General features: G+C 39.6%; 1 protein-coding gene across 1 annotated transcript in view; it reads left to right on the top strand.

Annotated features, from left to right (window-relative positions):
- The window catches only part of bsnb (bassoon (presynaptic cytomatrix protein) b), a 451700-nt gene that overhangs the window by 377316 nt on the left and 50079 nt on the right, over positions 1-24305 (top strand). The window contains exon 13 of the mRNA XM_069936943.1: positions 16575-16718. The gene's annotated coding sequence lies outside the window, so the exon portion shown is untranslated. The remainder of the gene's footprint in view (positions 1-16574; positions 16719-24305) is intronic.

Raw genomic sequence — 24305 nt, 5'->3', positions numbered from 1 at the left:
AGGGACAAGAGAAAAAAGCTGAGAAGTGGTAGAGGGAGAAGATAGCTCTCTGAATGGCAAGGGAAGGGGGAGAGCTGGAGGAAAGGAGATAGAGGAATAGGAAAGAGAAGCAGACAGGGGAGTGGCCAAACAGAAGCTGGGGAAGTCAGTATTAATGCCATTCGATTGGAGAGTGCCCAGATGGAATATTAGGTGTTGGCCCTTCAATTTATGAGTGCCCTTGGTTAGGCAGTAGATGAGGCCATGTATAGACATGTGTGCATGGGAGTGGGACATAGAATTTCAATGGTCCTGCCATTGTTCCAGAGAGAGTGAAGGTGCTTAGTGAAGCAACCTGCATCCAGTCTGTGCCCAGTCTCTCTGATGTAGAGAAGGCAACAATGGGAGCACTGATTGCAGATGATCACCACCTGTAACTTGAGGCTTTCAGTTGGTGTCTTTAACCAGAAGACATTCAGTAGTGTAATGGCTAAATAAGTGATCAATCGCCTTTTGATCCAGAAACACTGATATGAATCCCACTTTAACAGTTGACAAATTTAAATTAAATTGATCTGGAATGATAAACTAAACTCGTCTTGGTGAAAGCAGCAGAAACTGGTTCTACAACTAAACAATCTACCTTGTCAATACTTTTCAAAGTAGAGAGCCTACACAAACATATTTTATAGATGATAAACAATCCTCCTTGATTCAGAACAATTAAGAAGAAATTTTAAATGTAATTATTTCCAGCCCCAAGTTGCACATGTCATGTGTGCTATTCATGAAAGCATTGGATCACATATACCATCTGAATTCAAAGGTTTGTTATCCTTTTATTATCATGTAATAATACATTTAAAATGCACACAATATTCTGTACTTCAACTTTTGTCTGCTGCAAGGCAAACAAAGAGTTGCCATGATCATTGCCCTGTGCCCCCAGCAATAGGAGAAAGAGAAGCAAAAGAGAGTCCCTTCAGAGACCATGAGTATCCATGGTTTTGCCTCCAGGCTTCTGCAGCCTCCGCAGCCGCACAGACTCCAGTTCAAACCATCGGCAACCCAAGCTTCAGATTCAAACCTCCGCTATGATGAAGAAGCTTTCAGAACCCGAGACTCTTCGGGAGCCCATCATGCCCTCAGCACCCTCTAGAATCCTGGTTCCGATACCTGGTTCCCATGAGCCAGTCTCCATCACCCTGTGTGGGATCTTCAACTGCAAGCCTTCAACAGCCCACAGCCTGTGTGGGGTCCTTCAGCCACTGAACGCTTCACTGTGATGCTGCCATAGACACTGTTCTATAGGGTAGTCTCCTATGCATCTCTTCCTCAACAGGAGATATTCTCCCTATGTCTGGTCCCCTATGTTAGTCCACTGATCCCTCTGACTCTGCAATCCCTCATGGCGCACTGCCCACAACCTTGGGCACAGACTCTGCAATTGCATAATTTAAAGCCTGTACTGAGCCATTGGCATGAGTACTAGGCAGTAGGACCCGGTGAAACAGCGCTGTGTCTCTGCTCCCCACTCTCTCAGGTCCATGTTAGCGGCAACACTGCCATTACAGCAGTTCTGGCAGCACCACCATTTTATTTCATGCACTGTCCTGCAGAAAAACTATCTTTATGGCATTAATACAGGACGAGTCCAACTATAAATCATATCATTGACTTCCCATTAATGCAAGACTCTTTTCCTCTTTTCTCTGATCTTTCAGAGGATCCTGCAACTATAATTTACTTTCTGGAATATCCTTGCCATTCCATTTTAGAGACCAAATGGGTGCAATGACTTAGTGGTTGTTGCAAAACTACCACTTAGAGTTTTGGACCATTGACCCAGAGTTAAAATTTTAAATCCACTATTGGAGAGGGAAATTTAAATAAATCTAGAATATTCTAAATCTAGATTTTTTTTGTAAGCATGGAAATACTGGACAGTTTTACAAATCTATATTCACTAATGTCCTTCAGGAAAGGAAATCTGCTGTTTTCTAGAAGCTATTGTGGATGTTAATTCTGGGGCAATTAAGTAGCAATAGTAAAATATCTGTATTGCAGACAATATCTCCATCTCATGAATACACATTCAAAAAGACATCTGGAGGCCTTTGAAGAGTATGATGAAATTTAAAGTTTTATTTGATGGAGAATCCATTGAGGTGGCTGTGAATATGGGTGACAATGTTGGATTGAGTTTATTTGCAGTCATTGAGCTGGAGATAAAAGTCAGCAAGAATGCTGTAAAGATCATCTTCGGGACAATAAGGAGTCAATATGGAGCTGGAGACAGGCAGATTTACAGAGAAGCAAGTATATAAAAATATTTAAGATTAGCACCCACCTGCTGTCTAAGGCTTAAAATTGTGGAGTGCATATTCATTCAGATCAGTCCGATTTATTTATGGGTTGTGGAAATTTCTGGCAATGCATGCACTTATTGACAAAAAATAGCATGAAAACTATTGATTACAATAATAAGTATTAGTGCAGAAAGATATGACAAAATTTAGACAGCAGGTGATGAGGTTTCTGGACAGAAGGTTGATGCAATATGCTACTCAAAAGAGGGGCTTTATAGAGATCTATAACATCATGAGGGGTAAAGATAAGGTAAATAGTCATAGCATATTTTTCTAAGGTAGGAGAATTCAAAACTAGATGAAATGGGAAAGATTTAGAATGAACCCAAGGGGTACTTTCTTGATCACAGAGGGTGGTGCCAGAGGAAGAGGCCAAAGCAGCTATAATTGTAACGTTCAAAAACATTTAGACAGGTCCATGGATAGGAAAGGTTCGGAAAATTATGGGCTAAACACAGGCACATGGGACTAGCTTAGTTGGCATGGATAAATTGGGTCAAAGGGCCTGTTTCTGTGCTGCAGCGATCTTTAAAAGAGTGTATAGCTTTTATTTTATCCAGTATTGTGACGACTCAGTCAATATCCAGATGGGGAGCCATTTACTTAACCTAGAACTTGCGGTCTTTTCTTAAGAGCAGGCAGGCAGATTATCATGTGCACTGTTACCTTCCTTTTAAAGAGATAATCCCTGGAGAAATTGCTGGGAATAAGTAATTCCCAACGGTTAGTAGTCAGAATACCAAATAATAAGCTCTGGATCTTGCTATTGTAGCTGTGCTTTTACAGCCTTTTCAAAAATGTTCCATTAGTCATCTTTGCCAGGAAAAGAAATCTTACTCCTTGCTATTCTGACAACATTTCTGTGATAATGCTTCTATCTCCCTTAATTAAAATATTCTTGCTCCAAAGTGGAATATTGAACAGACATTTTTCATTTGACACATTTAAATTCCATTCCCTTTCAAGATCCTTTTGATACTTTTATTATTCTTTCCTATTTAAAAAGGGGCCTGAAATGAAATTTACTTGTTAATATCTCAATTTAACAATGTTTGTTCCAATATACATGTATCTGGCGCTGTTTGTAAAGAATTTATAGATTCTCTTCGGGTGCTCCTCTTTCCTCCGACCCTTCAATAATATACAGGGATTGAAGATTGATTGGTGAATTAGGGGGCCACAGGCTTGTGGGTCCTGTTACCATGCTATGTCTAAATTTAAGTTTAATCAATCTGCAAAAGGTTTTATTAAACATTGCATTCTATGGATAGGAGTTTGATCTTCTCTGGCCTTGTATCATTAAAACCAAATTTATGATGATGGATTTAACCATCATGCAATTTTTAATGAGTCTTGATAATTCATTTATCTTCTATCTTTGTTCATGTATTATTTATTTGAATAGATTACTGTCAGTTATAACAAATTTAAACTCAGTTTGGAACATCAAATGTGCACCACAAGTTTTCTGATATTAAGTCCTTAACATCTGGAAAGGAAAGAGGAGTTCAGTGATGTCATTTTTTAAAATTACAAGACAATTTGTAAAGTGTTCAGATTACTCTTGCCAATTCCTCATGCCCTTTCAAATTTATCACCCTCTTTCAAACTCCCCAGATCCTGCTCCTTCCGCCTGACATTTTATTTTCTGAGTTGGACATTCACTGTTTTATGTGTAGAGCTGGTACAAGCATCAACATTGCCAGGTAATGGTGTAATGTCTGTCTAGAGAAGGCAAAGGCAGTCGACATGCTGGAGCACCACCACCACCAGAATAGTCCCCTCCCAGCTTCTCACCATCCAAAATTAAAATGCATGAATTACTGGATTCAAATCCTAGATCTCTCTACCCAACAAAATTGGGTGGTGTTTGCAGCAGTTCAAGAAAATGGCTCATACGCTCTTTTTGAAGAAATTTTGGAAGGAGAAGTAAATTTGGTTTTAATGATACAAGGCCAGAGAAGATCAAACTCCTATCCATAGAATGCAATCTTTAATAAAACCTTTTGCAGATTGATTAAACTTAAATTTAGACATAGCATGGTAACAGGTCCCACAAGCCTGTGGGCCCCCTAATTCACCAATCAACCTTCAATCCCTGTATATTATTGAAAGGTCGGAGGAAAGAGGAGCACCCGAAGAGAATCTATAAATTCTTTACAGACAGTGCCAGATACATGTATATTGGATATTAACAAGTAAATTTCATTTCAGGCCCCTTTTTAAATAGGAAAGAATAATAAAAGTATCAAAAGGATCTTGAAAGGAGAAGTGATCCCATAAATAAAAAGTGAAAAAAAACCTTACTTAGGGAGCACAGCTAGCATAGCAGTAGCGCAACACTGTTACAGGCCTAGCGATCGGGATCTAGGTTTGAATCTTGCACTGTCTGTAAGGAGTTTTGTGCTCTCCCCATTTCTGTGTGGGTTTCCTCTGGGTGCTCTTCAAAAACACCCTTCAAAACACACCGGCCATTGTGGGTCAATAGGGTGTAATTGGGCAACATGGGCTCATAGGCCCAAAGGGCCTGTTACCGTACTGTATGTATAAATTTTAAAAAAATATTTTCAATCTTTCTATTGGTTTTAACAAATGGAAACTACATAGGTACATATAATAATAATAATAATAATAATAATGTAAGTTAATATCAAGTTACAAGTATCAAGTAACAATAAACAAGTAACAAAGTACATATGTTGTTAAATGGAAGAAAGTAAAAGAGAAAAAATTTTTTTTTAAACTAATAATCTAACCAGTTGCTGGCCAAGTTATGGAGTCCACTTCTAATAATAATGACTATGGAGTCATTAAAAAAAGAGATAATTAATCTACAATTAATCACAAATTTTGAAAGTAATTGAGAAAAGGACCCCAAAGAGAAAGAAAATTAAAATCCATTACAGTAGTAGAACACATCACATCCGACAACCACTGTGTATGAGTGTGTCTTGGGTAAACTTGTACCTCTCACTTTGTTCGTTTTAGATTGGTCACAGTGTTTGAGCTACCGAAAGAAAATAGACACACACACCGAGAGCAGTTCAGTTTATGCAAATATTTATTCCTAATTCAAAAGCTGATTTCACACTACAATATGCAAGCCCTTCCCAACTATACTTATCAAAGCTTGGACTGGTCCCAACTGCCGAAGCGAGGCAACGACTGCACACTTGTAGTAGGTTGTCAGGGCGCCGGTAGCAGCTTCTCCACCTCCCCTGACCTAGAAGTTCTTCTTCTTGCTGAGAGATGTTGCCACCTCTCGGAAGGTCACTCTCTCACTTCAGCAGTGGGACCATGACTTATATTACCCAAAAACTGCTTACCCAAGCACCTATTCCCAGCACAGCAAGAAAGATAAGCAAGCAAGCTAGCATACTAGGTTTCTAACTAGTAACATAATTTTCAGCTTATCACTTTGAATACAATGGTTTATTTTGCATCAAGGCTAGGCCTCTGACAGTCTGTGACCAAAACAAGCAGGAAGATTAAATGTTCTTGGTACACAGATGTCCTTTCTTCAGATAACAGCATCTCTGGCCCCTCAGTGGAATTTAGCTTATGTCTGGTGATTCTAAAAACAAGCAGGTTCTCAGCCTTGCAGAAGCAAAAGGCTGCAAAAGTTAAAAAAAAAAGTTAGAATCTTCCATTACAGAGTGGGAGGGACAGCGTCTTTTCATCTCTGCAAAATAGCCCTTCTAGCAATGAAGGATGCAAAAGCCACTACATGGGATTGTAAAATAGTCAGTATTAAATTCATTGGTCCACTCACTCCAAAAATACCAATGAAAATTTAAATTAAAAAAAAATTAAATTTAAGATAAGAGTTTTTTAAAATAAAGATACAAAAACTCAAAATATCCATGTATGGTGTTTGAGGAGATTCATTATGTCACCGAAAACTCTCAAAAACCTCTACAGGTGTACTGTGGAGAGCATTCTGGCTGGTTGTATCATCACTGTCTGGCACAGAGGTGTCAACGTTCAGGACAATAAAAAACTCTGGAGGGTGGTTAACTCAGCCTGTGACATCCATTGAGGACATCTACAAGAGGCAGTGCCTTGAGAAAGCAGCCTTTATCCCCAGAGACTCACACCACCCAGGCCTTACCCTCTTCACTCTGCTATCATCGGAAATAAGGTACAGAAGCCTGAAGGCGAGCACTTAGCAGCACAAGGACAACTTCTTCCCCGCTCCCATCAGATTCCTGAATGATCAATGAACCAAAGTCATTGCTTTACTTTGACTGTTCATGCACTATTTTTATTTATTGTTGCAAGGTGGTTTATAAAAATGTTTATACTATAATACTGCTGCAAAACTATGAATTTTGTGACTTGTTCATGACCATAAATTTTGATTCTGATTCTGGTGTGTGCCCTTTGATAACAAGTGCTGCTTTGAAGATTATCTTTTGCTCAGCAACAGGCCTCTGGCATCATTAGCAAAGGGGAACAGCCAGTGACGACTTCACAAGCTCAGTGGCATGCCAAAGATGCAACAGAGGATTTGCTTGTTCACAGATGTCTGCTGTCAGCAGCTCTGACTGTGGTTATGGAAACCAAGAACTTGGCAGAACTTCAGAAAAAATTGAATGCAGGCAACAAATTGGCTAAGGTTGAATGTGCTTGTACTATTTGCTCTTACTAACTGAACATAGATGGCATCATGATTTCACCGTGACCAAAAGAAGAGCAACAATTTATCTATTCTGCCTCTAACAAAATTTATTGCCCAAGGTGCTTCATGGTCACGTTCGCAACCAAAATTTGGCATTAAGCCTCAAAGTAAACGATAAGCAGAAGAGTTTTAACAACGGGCTTAGTTTCAATGAGCAACCTGTTAATAGAAAGAGAGAAAAATCGGTAATAGAGAAGTAATTCCAGAGCTTTGAGCTTGGGCAGCTGAAGGCATTACTACCAACGGTGGACCAAATAAAATTTAGGAATAGAGGGATCAGGAGGAGGCCAGTTAGCATCCATTCTGACATTACCTGATGTAAAAACTGTATATTGCTTAAGACCTTATGATATCAAAAAAATGTCATTGTCATATTTGAAATTAATATTTTGCCAGGCACTAATTCATGTTTGCAAAAGAAAATTCTAAAATTCCACACTCTATGTGAAGTTTCTTACCACATTCCTGAAAGACTCAGAAAACATCTTAAGCTCAGCACAGAGAATCTGTTCATTCAGATTTTCAGAAAACACCTCTTCCTTGACTGCCCAAACAACAGAAATAGTTTCTATCTACTGCATCATAAAAACCACCCCTTAACTTTTTAAATTCCAGCCAATTGATTTGTCATTTGTGCTATCTCTTCTCATAACTGCTCTGTTTGAATCCTGGTATTATTCTGGTGAATCTTCAATCTCTGCATGTAAGTTGTTCAAATAGAATTTAACATGAACTATTTATAAAAATGCCACTTTGAGGCCCTGTGTGTTTTCTTAGATGGACACTCATCCAAGCAACAGCAGGAAAACAACAGCTGATTATTTAATGCTTTTCACTCTACTGTTTGTGGACCTTACAGGTCACAAATTGGCATTTATCTTTCCAATTGGCTCACGATGAAAGGGTAGATGATGGTATAATGGTTAAATTACTGGACAGGTGTTCCAGAGGCCTGGATTGGCAATCTAGAGACATGTTCAGATCCCTTGACTCAATAATATAAACCATGAAATTGTCATTGTGGTCATCAACCACCATCTGGTCTGCTCATGTCCCACATGGAGATAAATCACATATTTGTGTGATCTCAGACTTTCATCAATATTCTGGACTACTGTTGCCCTCCAAAATGTCAACACTTTCAGTTGAACTGAAACTTGTGTACAGGTTGAGTAAGCCCAAAGCCAGACAAACCCCAGTGCATCAGAGTCTCGCCCAGCCCAGCTGGCCTTGCAAATTCTCTCTGATAGAACATTCCAAAGAAAAGACATTGCTTCTTATTGAAGTTCCTAATGGCCAACACTTTATTTGAAGACTGAGACCCCTGATTTTGACCCCCCACGTAGAAGAAACATTATCCTTGTCAATCCCTGAAAGAATTGAACATGTTTCAACAAGAACACCTCTCGTTCTTCTGAACTTGAGCATATAGTTAAAGTTTGCCTTGGTCCTTCTCATAGGTCCTATTTCAGTTGCAGTTTCAACAGGGCTGTTGTCCTTTTAATTTCTTGCTGAATCTGCTTGATAACTTTCAATAATTTGAGGACAAAGTTCCTATGAACACCAACACTTTTCAATCTCAAATAATTGATAAAAACTCTAGCAAGGAATAAAAATAGATCAAAAAGCAAAGTACACCATCAGAGGCCTAGGTTCAGTCCTTATTCCAGGAGTTTGTACATTCTCCCTATGACTATATGAGCTTTCTCCAGATGTTCCAGTGTCCTCTACACCCCAAACATGTGCCAGTTAATAGTTAGTTGCTGTAAATTTCTCCCAGTGTGTGGAGGAGTGAGAGAATCTGGGGGAATTGATAAGATTGCGGGGGAAGAATAATAACTGTGACTAATGTAGGATTAGTGTATGTGGGTGGTTGTTGGTTGGTGTGGACTCAGCAAACTGAACAACCCATTTCAGTCTGTACCTTGCTGACTCTTTAGGACAATTATTAGGATATATCTCCATTCATTGCCCATTCACTCTGCCTATCGGTGTCTTTTCAAAATTCTTGTATTCTTTTCAATTCACACTGCCAATAAGCTTTGCAAATAATCAAATGTGATATATTATATCAGTCCCCTCATCCAGATCATTGACAGAAATGATGAGCAGCTGCCCCAGCATAAATCCTGCAGTGACAATTATTTATTCTAATTCTTCTTCTGCATAAACCAATCCTCAATGCAGTAAGTTATCCCCAATCCTTTGTGCTCTAATGTTGTTAAACATTCTGTTTCACAATATATATCAATTTATGTGGTGGATTTAAATGTAATATCACTAAAGCTGCAGATGAATCAAAGCTGAGTAGGAGTGAATGCTATGGGAAAAATTCACACACTTCAGTGTGTGTTGGAACAAATTGAAAGAATGGACAAATATTTGGCAAATACATTATAATGTGCATAAATTGAGTTATCTGTTTCGATGGAAAAGCAGGAAGGCATATATTATCTGATAAGAGACATATTAGACAGGTGGAGGCACATAAAGAATTAGTGTCCTTGAGTACCAGTTAAAGAAGAAGATAAAAGGCAAATGATACTTTGGCTTCCAAAGTAAGGGGGCTTGAGTATAGGAGTGGAAATGCCATTTTCAGTTGTTGAAGGCTTTGGTATGGTTTTCAGTTTAGGTTTCCTTATCTGCAGAAAAAGATTCATGAAACGGCAAGTCTGACGTATGTGAGGATTGGATTTACATTTGCCTGGGTTTTGAAGAATGAGAGATATTTCATTGAAACTTGAAGACCTGATGAGAGTAGATGCAGGAAGGATGTTGTCGCTGGTGGGGTACTTTAGAACAAGACGTGACAGATTACAGGAATGGAGTTAGCCATTAAGTTTAAAGTTCATAATTATCGTCAGAGTACATAGACAACATCACATCTATCCCTGAGATGCTTTTTCCTGCAGGCCAGACAGAATTTCTAATTACTGGTAACTGTAAACTACACCAAATACAGAAATATAAATATTCAGTAATAAATAATGAACTAAGTACTAGACCTTCAATGGATCTGAATTAATCTGTGGTTCAGGAATCTAATGGTTGAGAGGTAGCAACTGTTCCTGAACCTGGAGGTGGGAGTCCTGTGGCACCTGTACCTTCAACGTTCAAATTTATTGTCAGTGTTCACACATGACATTACATACAACCCTGAGATTCTTTTTTCCTATGGACCAGGCAGAATTATTACTTATTGGTAACTGTAAACTGTACTGAAGAACAAAGATAAGTATACAAAAGAGTAAAGTGTAAATAAAGTCAGAAATGTGAACAAACTCTGCAATATAGAACAACATAAATATTCTTTCCTTATCGCAGCAGCGAGAACAGAATACATCCTGGAATCCTTGATAATTACTGTTGCTCACCGACGTCATAGGTCCATCCATATACAGTAAAACCCCTAGTATTCAGCACCTATAGTTAATGGTAAATGCCAGAAAAGTGAATTTTCTGAATGCTTGAGATTGCAAGTTGTATGATTGGTGAACTAATGGGAAGTTGTGCCACTTTCAAACTTCAGTATTTTTTTACCTTTACATTTGCAGTTTTCTTTTGCCAGTTGCCTGAGCCTGCCACTTAGTTGAATTCCAGATAACAGAGTTTTACTGTAGATGTTTGCGATGGTAGAGAGAGTTTTACCTGTAATGTACTAGGCTATGTCCACTACATTTTTTAGGACTTTCTGCTCAGAGATATTGGTGGCCCCATACCAGACCATGATGCAGCCAGTCAGCACACTTTCCACTACACATGTGTAGAAGTTTGTCAAGGTTTTCAATGGCATATCAAACTTTAGCAAACTCCTGAAGAAGTAGAGGCACTGACGTATTTTCTTCATGATGGCATTACTATGATAGGTCTAGGAAAGGTCCTCTGAGATGGTGACCTCCAGGAATTAAAAGTTTCTCATCCTCTCTGTCTCTGATTCCCCCAATGATCACTGGATCAGGTTTTCCTTTTGTCAGGTTTACAATTTAGTTTCTTGATCTTGGTTGCATTAAGTGAGAGGTTTTTGTTAGTACACCATTCATCCAAGGTTTCAGTCTCTCTCCTGTATACTGACTCATTGCCCCCTTTTATACAGCCACTATAGGGGTATCATCAACAAATTTGTAGATGGTCTTATCGTACCAAGCCACACAGAGATGTAATGCGAGTAGAGCAGGGGACTAAGTACGCAACCCTGTGGTGTTCGGGTGCTTATGGAGACGGTGAAGGAAACGTGCTTGCAAATCCGCACTGTGGTAGGCAATTTGTTGCAGCTCAGAGAGGAGCTGATATGCTTCAACATCAGCCTCTCAAAACATTTCATCACTGTGGATGTGAGTGCCACTGGTCACTGTTGATATGAGGGCCACCGGTCACTGTGGATGTGAGGGCCATCAGTCACTGTGGATGTGAGAGCCACCGGTCACTGTGGATGTGAGGGCCACCAGTCACTGTGGGTGTGAGGGCCACCAGTCACTGTGGATGTGAGGGCTACCGGTCAATAGTCATTTAGGCAGGTTACCACAATCTTCTTGAGCACTGATGCGATTGAGCCCTGTTTGAAACAGGTGGGTACCACACCCTGTTGGAGTGAGAGGTGCAAGATATCCTTGAATTTACTGGCCAGTTGGTTGACAGGTTTTCAGTTCTCTGCTGGATACTCCATCCGGACCACATGCTTTCCTTGGATTCACTCTCCTGAAGGAAGCCCGCACGTCATCTTCAGATACTGACAGTAAAGGATCATCGGGGGATGTGGGGGAACACACTGGTTCTTCCTTATTGTCATAGTCATATTTGGCATAGAAGTCACTGAGTTAATCTGGAAGTGAAGCTTTGTTGTTTTCTATTGCACCAGATTTGGTTTTGTAGCAGGTTATGTAACTTCGACTCTGCCACAGCTATTGGGTATCCTTTGTTGTTTCTATTCTCGCCGGAATCTCCACTTTGGCTGAGAGATGGATTTCTGTCTTTCATACCAGTGCCCTGTGGAAGGTTCTTGATCTCTGGACTTGAATCCCTGTGAACTGACTCACAGCAGTTTCCAGATCTTATCTGGCACTTTGTTTGAGGAAAAATCTGAACAATTTGGTGGAGATACATTCGTTCACAACTGTTTTTAAAAACCTGTGTGAGTTCTTGAATATAGCCCAATTCACTGAGACAAGAAATATCTTTAACCAATGAGCATGTACCCATGGAATTCTCTACCACAGAAGTTAGCTGGGACTAAATCATTATTCAAGGAGTCAGATATATTTCTAAGAGATCAAAATATATGGGTAGAAATAAGGAACAGGAATTTGGGTGAACATTCATTAGTCCTCCCTTTATCTACACTGCAGGTTACAATCTCAGAAAATTTAAAACAGCTTTGTTAAATTGTTTTTTCTTTCATAAAGCTGCCCAACCTTAAAACAATATTCATGTGAAACGTTACCATTTCCATAACAGATTCAACCTGAGTTAGTTATGCTCACGGAATGTATGTTGTAAGTGATGTCTGAGATCCATACCCGATCAAACCAACAGGATAGAACTGCTCTGTATGTAGCCAAGAAGGAGTGGCCCTGGGAGCTCTGATCATTGATTTCAGAGCTTACTTTCTGTGGTGCATTGTGGTGCAGCAAGCAGACACAAAACACAGAAAGACTGTACTACAGGCTTTAATCCACTTGAACACCAGTTTCAGTCTCGATGGTTCCGTGTGTGACTGGCCCAGAAGGGGCCGGCTCGAGGTCTATATCAATGTTGGTTGATTGACAGCCGGCCAAGTGGAGTCAGCCTCCCAGGTGGTCTTCCTACAGGTACAAAGATCGGCTCCAGCAGTAGGCTGGTGGTTGTATCACCACATTCACCCCCCTCTTAAAATAAGTCCTGCGGAGGGGGAGTGTGGAATGGTGCTGGGTTGTATCTTACAAGTTCAGGCAGTCCAGCAGCCATTTGTGCCTCTGAGATGATCGCAGGGTTGGCTCCTGGTCAAAGGTTGGTGAGGGTGGGGTTGCCTGAAGGTAGGCGGCAGTGTGGGTGGGGTGGTGTCTGGCAAGGAGGGGGTGGCAGGGTGGGTCTGGTCCACGAGAAGTGGGGCCCTCAGGAGAGGCGGAAGGAGGTTATCTCCCGGTGAATCCTGAGTGGGCCAAGTTTACCCGTGGTGGGGAGGTTAGGCGGTGTACTCGTGGTATTGGGGGGGTGGGGCCCCTGCTAGTGCCAGATCCCTGGTCAAGATAGTGTCCTCACTTCCATTGGGGTAGCTGCTGTAGGTGTAGTTTGGGTTCGAATGAAGAAGGAGATTTTGCTCAACCATGGGGTCGGACTTGTGGGTCCACACATGCTTGCGGAGGAGCACTGGTCCTGGAGACGTTAGCCACATTGGGAGGGACACGCCAGTCGCCGATTTCCTAGGAAAGAATAAAAGACACTCGTGAGGGTTCTGATTGGTAGCCGTGCACAAGAGCGACAGTATGGCGTGGAGTGCCTCTGGGAAGGCCTCTTACCAGTAGTTGACAGACCAGCCTTTGGACCTCAGGACCTGGAGGACTGCCCTCCTGATCACCCCGTTTTCGTGTTCCACCTGACTGTTGCCCCTGGGGTGTTAGCTAGTCGTAAGACTAGCTGCAATGCCTTGCATTATCAGATACTGCCGCAGGTCCTCGCTCATGAACCCAGATCTTTACCATGCCGGGTATCCGAACATGGTAAAGATCTGCATCAGCGCCTTGATAACAGTGGCTGTGGAGGTGTCAGGGCAAGAGATGGCGAAGGGAAAACGGGAATATTCATCTATGACTGAGAGGAAGTACACGATCCTGTTTGTGGATATATGGGGCCCTTGAAATCGATGCTAAGTCATTCCAAGGGCTGAGTGGCCTTGATGACATGGGCCTGTGGTGGGCGGAAGAAGCGTGATTTTCACTCCACATAGACCCTGCTTGATTTGGTCATGGTCCGGACTTCTTGGACGGTGAAGGGGAGGTTCCGGAACTTAAAGAAGTGATACAGGCACATGATGCCCAGGTGCAAAGGGTATTGTGCAACGTCTGCCATTGGTCAGACTGCACACTGAACTTACCCAGTCTGTACTGGATGTCATCGCTAAACGTGGCCAGCTCGACTCTCCAGTGCAAGATCTTATCATTCTTAATCTTGCCCTTGTAGGTGGTATTAAACATGAATGCCATTGCCTGCTGGTCGGTGATAAGGGTAAACCTCCTGCCTGCCAGGGAATGGAGACAGTGGTGGACTGCTTCCACGATAGCCTGGGCCTCCTTTTCAATGATGAAGTGCCCGAGCTCTAAACCATGGAGGGTTCTGGAAAAGAAGGCCACAGGTCGGCCCCCTTGGTTGAGGTTGGCCGCGAGGGCAACATCAGAAGCATCACACAGCACCTGGAATGGGGTGTCCTCATCCATGGCATACATCATCATATCGGCGATGTCCTGTCTGATATGAGCGAAAGCTGCTTGTGTCTCAGGGGGAAGGGGAAAAGTGATGGCTTGGGCCAGTGGGCAGATCTTATCCGAAAAGTGGGAGACCCACTGGGAGTAATAGAAGAGCCCCAGGCTCCTATGGAGGACCTTGAGCGTGTAAGGGAGGGGCAGTTCCACAAGGAGGAGCATGACACCATGTTCCTCTATAGGCTTTATTCCACTTAAAGTCTTGTACACCAGTTTCACTCTCGATGGTTCCACGTGTGACTGGCCAGGGAGGGGATGGCTCAAGGTCTATGTTCCAGGTCAGTTGATTGACAGCTGGCCAGGTGGAGTCAGCCTCCCAGGTGGTCTTCCTGCAGGTACAAAGGCTGGAGGTTGTATCACCACATTTTCAACATTAAAAATTGAGGAGGAGACTAGGATGGCGAATGCAGAAAGGTGGGGGTGGAAAAACAACATTATAACTTGAGGTAGAGCCACCAAGGAACACCAAGGGACTTTTTTTTTTTTTTTTTTGCAGGCATACACAGACCTTTTATTCCCTGCCTGTTGATAAGCTCATTAGTGACCAGCAGGTTTTTTTTTTTTTTTTTTAAATTTTTTTATTTTTCACACCATAAATCACATTAGCCATGATATACACTATTTCTTTTCACACATATACAGTGACTTTTTCTCCCCCACCCCCCTTTCCTCCCAAACCACCCCCCCACCCCCCCCTCTCATCCTTTTTAGGTATACAATCTAGGTTGCATTAAGCCAGTCAGACAATGTTGTCATTCAACAAAATTACACCAGAAATTCTACTGAGTCCATTCTTTTCTTTCCTTCTCCTTCCATCAACTTAGGTAATGTTTGTCCCCGGTAGGTTTTCACTATTGTATTTAATGTAAGGCTCCTATACTTGTTCGAATATTTCAATATTATTTCTTAACCAATATGTTATTTTTTCTAATGGAATACATTTATTCATTTAAATTTGGTAGTTTCTTCCTTTTAATTTGGTTATGTATTCCATTAATATTTAAAGACATATAGTTCAGCGTAGCCCTTTTATATTTTGTTTATCTTCTCTTTCCGTTTTTCCATCATTACCTTTCCTCCTTTTCCATTTCTGTTTTCTTATTTTCAACTCTTTATAAGACAACATTCCTACAACATCTAACATTTGAACACCAAGGGACTTGACTAAATTCTGGGATGGCTACACTGGGCAATGAAGTCCAGCTGTTTTTCTTTGGAATTATACAGTGATGATTTATGCACCATATATATACTTGTGTATTCATCAATACCATGTAATACTCAACATAACCCCCTCTACCCCCACTTTTGGCCCAAAAAATCATGTGTAAAAGTTGATCGACCTTATTTTGGGCTAAACCGCCCGCCTTTCTGAGCTCCCGATGTCCCCACCGCACATCCTTACCTTGGCCGCATGCCCACCGGAGCTCCAGATGCCCCACCCGCCTGTGCACCAGAGCTCCTGATGCCCCAGGCACGCGACTCTCTCCTAGGCCCTGGCCACTTGCCCATCCGAGCTCCTGACACCCTGAACACAGACTCACCACCTGGTCCCAGCCATATGAGCTCCCGAAACCTTGAATGACACAGGCACTTAATGCGGTCAAAAGTATGACTGTAAAAGTTGAACCCTCCCCTCCCCCCCCCCCCGCCTCACCAAATTTGACATGAAAAATTAGTCCAAAAATTTGATAATTACATGAGTGTGCAGCATAATTATAATTGTTGCAGGATAGAAAGAAAATCAATGGAGATCATCACAGTGTAGTGTGGGGACCACATTACCTGCGGCAGAAATTTTAAATTTTGGGCAGGACTCAGACTGCAACCATAGATGAAAAGTCAGTCTGCAAGACAACTTCAATGCTGAGGGGAAAGGCTTTAAACTGCTTAGAGTTATTTTTGCAATGTTTTAAAAATATTTCTCTCCCTGTTCATTTAGTAAATCATGTATGTAATAAACAGTCACACAGGACGCTGATCATCTTTCTAGTGAATCCACCTCCTCGTATGGGCATTTGATCTTTGATTTACCTTATGTTGGGCTGCAGTTATTGATGTCCTAAATTCAAAGAGTTGATATGTTAATCTCAGCAGGACTGCAGAACATCTTCAGTATTGAAGGCCAGACAGCAACAGGAAGCCATGAGTCTGTGTGAGGGCAGAGAATGAATAACCTCACTGTCCTTGTGCAGCACTGCAGGAAACATTACCCTTGGATCTGACAGCTTTGCCAAGGTAAGCTCACTGTAATCATTTTCTTTTACAAATATAGAAGATTCTTCAAAGGTTGTGGAGGACAAAACTGCTCAGAGAAGTCTTTGAGTTAGTCTTATATTGAATGCAATTAAGAAAAAAAATCAAATCTTTTGATTTGCATCTTTTTGAAGATTATGCTTCAAAATTGCTGAGCATTGAATGTAAATATTACCAAGCATTATTTTTCCGTGTGAGGAACTTGTCTGTTATTTTCTTGATCCATGATAATTGAGATAAAAACATAGAAACTTAAAGCAAATACAGAAACATGCCATAACAGTTGGCATGACATCGACTGTCCTTTGGGCAGTTTGCTCATGGTTTGATTTAGAACAGCAGGGACATCATGTGAGAAAAATACAAGATATTTGAAGTGAAGATTCATGTTTTTTTAAAAATCTATCTAAATTGTAAATTGAATCATTTTTCTATTGTTATGGGTGTTATTTCTGGATGTGTAGTGGGCACATGCTCATGTGGCTTTTGAGATGTTATTGAGGCAGTTTCTAGCAATACATTGGCTGGGAGTGTCAGAGAGCTTTGTTGTTTAAGTAATCTCATCAGGCAATACCAATTAGGCAAGCTTATCTATTTTTGTCATCAGGAATTTTGAGTGACTAATTGCAAGCCCAGTATGGACATGGAAGTAAAGTAATGCATCAAAAGTATTCAGCTTAAGTAGATTAGAAATTCCCATCCAGGTCTGTCCATGGCATCGTGCACTGCCAAACCAAGGCCACTTGTAAATTGGAGGGACAATACCTAATATTCTGTCTGGGCACTCTAAAACAGGATGGCATAAACATCAACCTCTTCAATTTCCATTTGGCCACTCCCTGTATCTCTCTCTCTCTCTTCCCTATTCCTCTGTTCCTTTCTTCCAGCTCTACACTCTTTCCTCTCTCCATTCGGAGAGCTATCCCCTTCCCATCACTTCTCAGATTTTTTTCTCTTGTGCCCTCCCACCCACATCCACCAATGACCTCTTGCCTGTGGGTCTGTGCTCCTCCCCTACCCCTCCCTCCAACATTTTATTCAGGCTTCTACCTGCTCTCTTCTTATAGCTTGATGAAGGGCCTGAAACATTGGTTATATATCTTTATCTTTGCTACATAAAGACTGCTGCATGACTATGACAAGGCTGAGTTTCTCCAGCATTTTTGTGTAGACTAAAAATGCATTGGTTTTGAATTCATTGAACATTCATTGAACATAATTAAATTTGACTGCTGTGACTTTCTGAAAAAACCTAGTCATAAAGATTTATTGCACTGAAACTGGCACTTTGGCCCAACTTGTCCATGCTTGTCCCATTTACCTGTGTGTGGCCCATGTCCCTCTAAACATTACCTATCCATATACCTGTCTAAATTGTTTGATCACCACAATTGTACTTACCTCTACCACTTCCACTGGTAGCTCATTTCATATACCCGTCACCTTCTATAAAAAAGGTGTCTGTCAAATCCTTTTCTCTTTTTTTTATTATTTTTTTATTTATTTATTTTTTTATTTTTCACACCATAAATCACATTAGCCATGCTACACACTTTTTCTTTTTCACACATATACAGTGACTTTTTCTCCCCCCCCTCCCTCCTCCCAAGCCACCCCCCCACCCCCACCTCCCATCCATTTTAGGTATACAATCTAGGTTACATTAAACCAGTCAGATAATGTTGTCATTCAACAAAAATACACCAGAAATTCTACTGAGTCCATTCTTTTCTTTCCTTCTCCTTCCATCAACTTAGGTAATGATTGTCCCCGGTAGGTTTTCGCTATTGTATTTAATGTAAGGCTCCCATATTTGTTTGAATATTTCAATATTATTTCTTAAACCATATGTAATTTTTTCTAATGGAATACATTTATTCATTTCTATATACCATTCTTGTATTTTCAGATTATCTTCCAATTTCCAGGTTGACATAATACATTTTTTTGCTACGGCTAGGGCTATCTTAACAAATCTTTTTTGTGCATCCTCCAAATCAATTCCAAATTCTTTGTTTTTTATGTTACTTAGAAGAAAGATCTCTGGATTCTTTGGTATATTGTTTTCTGTTATTTTATTTAATATCTGATTGAGATCTTCCCAAAATTTTTCTACTTTTTCGCATGTCCAGATTGCATGAATTGTTGTTCCCATTTCTTTTTTACATCGAAAACATCTATCAGATACTGTTGGGTCCCATTTATTTAACTTTTGAGGTGTAATGTATAGTCTGTGTAGCCAGTTATATTGTATCATACGTAGCCTCGTATTTATTGTATTTCTCATCGTTCCAGAACATAATTTCTCCCATGTTTCCTTTTTTATCTTTATATTTAAATCTTGTTCCCATTTTTGTTTAGTTTTACCATTTGTTTCCTCATTCTCTTTTTCTTGCAGTTTAATATACATATTTGTTATAAATCTTTTGTTTAACATTGTATCTGTAATCACATATTCAAGGTTACTTCCCTCTGGCAAACTCAAATTGCTTCCTAATTTATCTTTCAAGTAGGATCTCAGTTGGTAATATGCCAGCGCTGTATCTCCAGTTATATTGTACTTATCTCTCATTTGTTCAAAGGATAAGAGTCTACTTCCTGAAAAACAATTCTCTATTCTTTTAATCCCTTTTTTTTAAAGTTTGGCAATTGTAAGCCTCCTTGTTTATACCGTTCTGTTAATTTATCTAGTGCTATCCTCGGTTTCCCCCCTCTCCATAAAAATTTCCTTATTATTTTCTTTAACTCTTTGAAGAATTTTTCTGTCAGTTGTATTGGCAATGCCTGAAATAAGTATAATATCCTTGGAAAAATGTTCATTTTAATACAGTTTATCCTTCCTATTAGTGTTAGTGGCAAATCTTTCCAATGCTCTAAATCGTCCTGTAATTTTTTCATTAGTGGATAATAATTGAGTTTGTATAATTGGCCGAGATTTTTGTTTATTTGTACACCTAGGTATCTTATTGCCTGATTTGCCATCTAAATGGAGATTCCTTATTAAATTTTGAGAAATCCGCATTATTCATAGGCATTGCTTCACTTTTATTTACGTTTATCTTGTAACCCGACACTTCTCCATATTCCTTCAATTTCTTATATAATTCTTTTATTGATAGTTCTGGTTCTGTTAAGTACGCTATAACATCATCCGCAAATAGACTGATTTTATATTCCTTGTCTTTTATTTTTATTCCTTTTATATTATTATCTATTCTTATCAATTCTGCTAGTGGTTCTATAGCTAACGCAAACAATAAAGGTGATAGTGGGCATCCCTGCCGCGTTGACCTGCTTAAGTTAAATTGTTTTGATACATGTCCATTTACTGTCACTTTCGCTAACGGTCCCTTATATAATGCTTTAATCCAATTAATATATTTCTCCGGTAAACTGAATTTTTGCAATACTTTGAACAAATAATTCCATTCTACTCTGTCGAAGGCCTTCTCTGCGTCTAAAGCAACTGCTACTGCAGGTGCTTTATTTCCTTCTACTGCATGAATTAAGTTAATAAATTTACAAATATTTTCTGTTGTGCGTCTTTTTTTGATAAATCCAGTTTGGTCTAAATTTACCATTTTCGGTACCTGCTCTGCTAATCTGTTTGCTAATAGTTTAGCTATTATCTTATAATCTGTGTTTAGTAAAGATATTGGTCTATATGACGCTGGTGAGAGTGGATCTTTCCCTTGTTTTAGTATTACTGTAATTATTGCTGTTTTACATGAATCTGGTAAGCTTTGTGTTTCATCAATCTGGTTGATTACATCCAGGAGGGGCGGAATTAATAAGTCTTTAAATGTTTTGTAGAATTCTATTGGGAGTCCATCCTCTCCTGGTGTCTTATTATTTGGTAATTTTTTTATTATCTCTTGTATTTCTACTGTTCCAAATGGTTCTGTTAATTTATTTTGTTCCTCTATTTGTAGTTTTGGTAGTTCAATTTTAGTCAAAAATTCATCTATTTTCCCTTCTTTCCCTTCGTTTTCAGTTTGGTATAATTGTTCATAAAATTCTCTAAAGTTTTCCTTAATTTCTTTTGGATTATATGTAATTTGTTTGTCTTTTTTCCTTGATGCCAATACCATTTTCTTAGCTTGTTCTGTCTTAAGCTGCCATGCTAGGATTTTGTGCGTTTTTTCACCCAGTTCATAATATTTCTGTTTTGTCTTCATTATATTCTTCTCTACCTTATATGTTTGTAATGTTTCATATTTTATTTTTTTATCCGCCAATTCTCTTCTTTTAGTTGTATCTTCATTCATTGCTAATTTTTTTTCTATATTTACTGTTTCCCTTTCCAACTGCTCTGTTTCCTGATTATAGTCCTTCTTCATCTTGGTTACATAACTTATTATTTGCCCTCTAATGAATGCTTTCATTGCATCCCATAGTATAAACTTATCTTCCACTGATTCCGTATTTATTTCAAAATACATTTTTAATTGTTTTTCAATAAATTCTCTAAAATCCTGCCTTTTAAGTAGCATGGGGTTTAATCTCCATCTATACATTCTTGTAGGGATGTCCTCTAGCTTTACTGTCAATATTAAGGGTGAATGGTCCGATAGTATTCTAGCTTTATATTCTGTTTTTCTTACTCTATCTTGCATACTAGCTGATAACAAAAATAGGTCTATTCTTGAGTATGTTTTATGTCTAGCCGAGTAATATGAATATTCCTTTTCTTTTGGGATTTGTTTCCTCCATATATCCAAAAGTTGCATTTCTTGCATTGATTTAATTATAAAATTGGTTACTTTGTTCTTTCTGTTAATTTTTTTCCCAGTTTTATCCATATTTGAATCCAAATTCAGGTTGAAACCCCTCCTATTAGTATGTTCCCTTGCGTATTAGCTACCTTCAAAAAGATATCTTGCATAAACTTTTGATCTTCTTCGTTAGGTGAATATACATTAAGTAGATTCCAAAACTCCGAATATATCTGACATTTTATCATTACATATCTCCCTGCTGGATCTATTATTTCCTCTTCTATTTTAAATGGCACATTTTTACTAATTAATATAGCCACTCCTCTTGCTTTTGAATTATACGATGCTGCTGTTACATGTCCTACCCAATCTCTCTTTAATTTCTTGTGCTCCAATTCAGTTAAGTGTGTTTCTTGGACAAATGCTATATCAATTTTTTCTTTTTTCAGTAAATTTAGCAGTTTCTTCCTTTTAATTTGGTTATGTATTCCATTAATATAGTTCAACGTAGCCATTTTATACTTTGTTTATCTTCCCTTTCCGTTTTTCCATCATTACCTTTCCTCCTTTTCCATTTCTGTTTTCTTATTTTAAACCCTTTATAAGACAACATTCCTAAAACATCAAACATTTTCCTTATTCTCCTATTTATAACTTCTTTAGCCCCAATCTCCCCTTCCCCTCCTGAGTTGTCCTTTATCCCTTGTCGGACAACCACATCTCCCCTCTCTATTTGGGTTTGCGAATTCACTCGCAAGCGTCAACTGATTTTGCAGTGACCGCTATTCCCCCCCACCCAGCCCCCCCCAGAAAAGATTTCACTTTTCATATGTAACAAAGGTCACTCTTTTAATTCCCTCCTTATTCTCTCTATTCCATTACCTTCCCTTATTAATTCTTGTCTATACTATCTATATTTTCCTCTAAGTACCGATACATTCACGTATGCACATTATACCTATACACTCTTATACCTCTTTACCCTTTATCCACATACATATCAATCGTGATCATTTTTACTCCCATTACACGTCTTCATCCCTCCGTCTATTTTGTGTTGTTCTGCAAATTTTCATGCTTCTTCTGGATCCGAGAATAGTCTGTTTTGTTTTCCTGGAATAAATATTTTCAATACCGCTGGATGCTTTAGTATAAATTTATACCCTTTCTTCCATAAACTCGCCTTTGCTGTATTGAACTCCTTTCTCTTCTTTAGGAGTTCAAAACTTATGTCTGGATAAATGAAGATTTTTTGCCCTTTATACTCCAGTGGCTTGTTGCCCTCTCTTACTTTTTCCATTGTCTTCTCCAGTATCTTTTCTCTTGTAGTATATCTTAGGAATTTTACTAAAATAGATCTTGGTTTTTGTTGTGGTTGTGGTTTAACGGCCAATGCTCTATGTGCCCTTTCTATTTCCATTTCTTGCTGTAGTTCTGGACATCCTAGGATCCTAGGGATCCAATCTTTTATAAACTCCCTCATATTCTTGCCTTCTTCATCTTCCTTAAGGCCCACTATCTTTATGTTATTTCTTCTGTTATAATTTTCCATTATATCTATTTTCTGAGCTAACAGTTCTTGTGTCTCTATAGCTTTTTTATTAGATTCCTCTAATTTCTTTTTTAAGTCCTCTACCTCCATTTCTGCTGCTACTGCCCGCTCTTCCATCTTGTCCATTTTCTTTCCCATTTCTGTTAAGGTCATATCTATTTTGTTCATTTTCTCTTCTGTGTTGTTTATTCTTCTTCTTAAATCATTAAATTCCTGTGTCTGCCATTCTTTAAATGACTCCATGTATCCTTTAACAAGAGAAAGTATATCCTTTATCTTGCCTTTCCCTTCTTCTTCTATTTCACTGTACTCTTCCTCTTCTTCTTCCTCTGGGTTGGCCATCTGTTGTTTCTTTGTTGCCCTTTTCTTCTCTTCTTTCTTGTTTCCATTGTCTTCTGTGTTCTCTTCTTGCTGCAGGTGTTCTGCAGCTGTCGTTGCCGGCTGTGGAGATCGACTCCCCAGCTGGTCCCCCCTCCCGTCGGTGTGTTTTTTTTCATGCGCGGTTGCGCACTTTTACTCGGCTCAGCGAGCCATTTTTGTAGTCCAATTTCTACCGACCTGAGGAAGCGAGCTTCTCTCTCCACAGCGGGCCTCTTCGAACAGGTAAGGCCTTCTCCTTCTTCCTCCGTTGTCTTCTCTTCCTCTCATCTTACCGTTGATTTTGATTTTTCTTTTTTTGTCGCCATCTTCTTTCCACCTTTATACTCACTTTTCTTTAACTTTTATTTCTGTGCCTTTGTGTTTTCCTTTGTTTTTTCCGACTTTTCTGGAGAGGGCTGGAGTTCACCGTCCGGCCACTACTCCATCACGTGACTCCTCCTCAAATCCCTTTCTCCGCTCACCTTAAATCTAAGCCAAAAAGGGTTGGAGGAACTCAGCAGGATCAACAGCCCTCATAGACGATATATGTCATGAGTGAAGAAACAGGTTTGGTAAGTCTCAAAGGCAAGGACTCTGAACTCAGTTTCTTTGTAGTGAAAGATTTTATTTATAGAGGGCAAGTGTGGGAAATGGTAACTGATGCAGTGCACACACAATTTACAGCAGCTGTGGGAAAGAAATAGTGGACAATTAATAATGAACATGGGGAAAATGCACACACAAATACAATAAACTGGTACATACGTGATCAAGGAAAAATCACAACAATGCCCCACCACCCCTTGACTCGGTGCAGGCACGGCTCGATGCTATAAGGGACACTAATTAAACCTTCCCAACCCTTTTATCAGTGCACATCTTACCAACAGTTTCTCCAGCACCCTTCCACACTTCTACACCTGGAGTGAAGCAGGGTGG

Source organism: Narcine bancroftii, chromosome 5 (genome assembly GCF_036971445.1).
Source record: "Narcine bancroftii isolate sNarBan1 chromosome 5, sNarBan1.hap1, whole genome shotgun sequence".
In the NCBI taxonomy this organism is placed as follows: domain Eukaryota; kingdom Metazoa; phylum Chordata; class Chondrichthyes; order Torpediniformes; family Narcinidae; genus Narcine; species Narcine bancroftii.
This window is presented reverse-complemented; position numbering and strand designations above follow the sequence as displayed.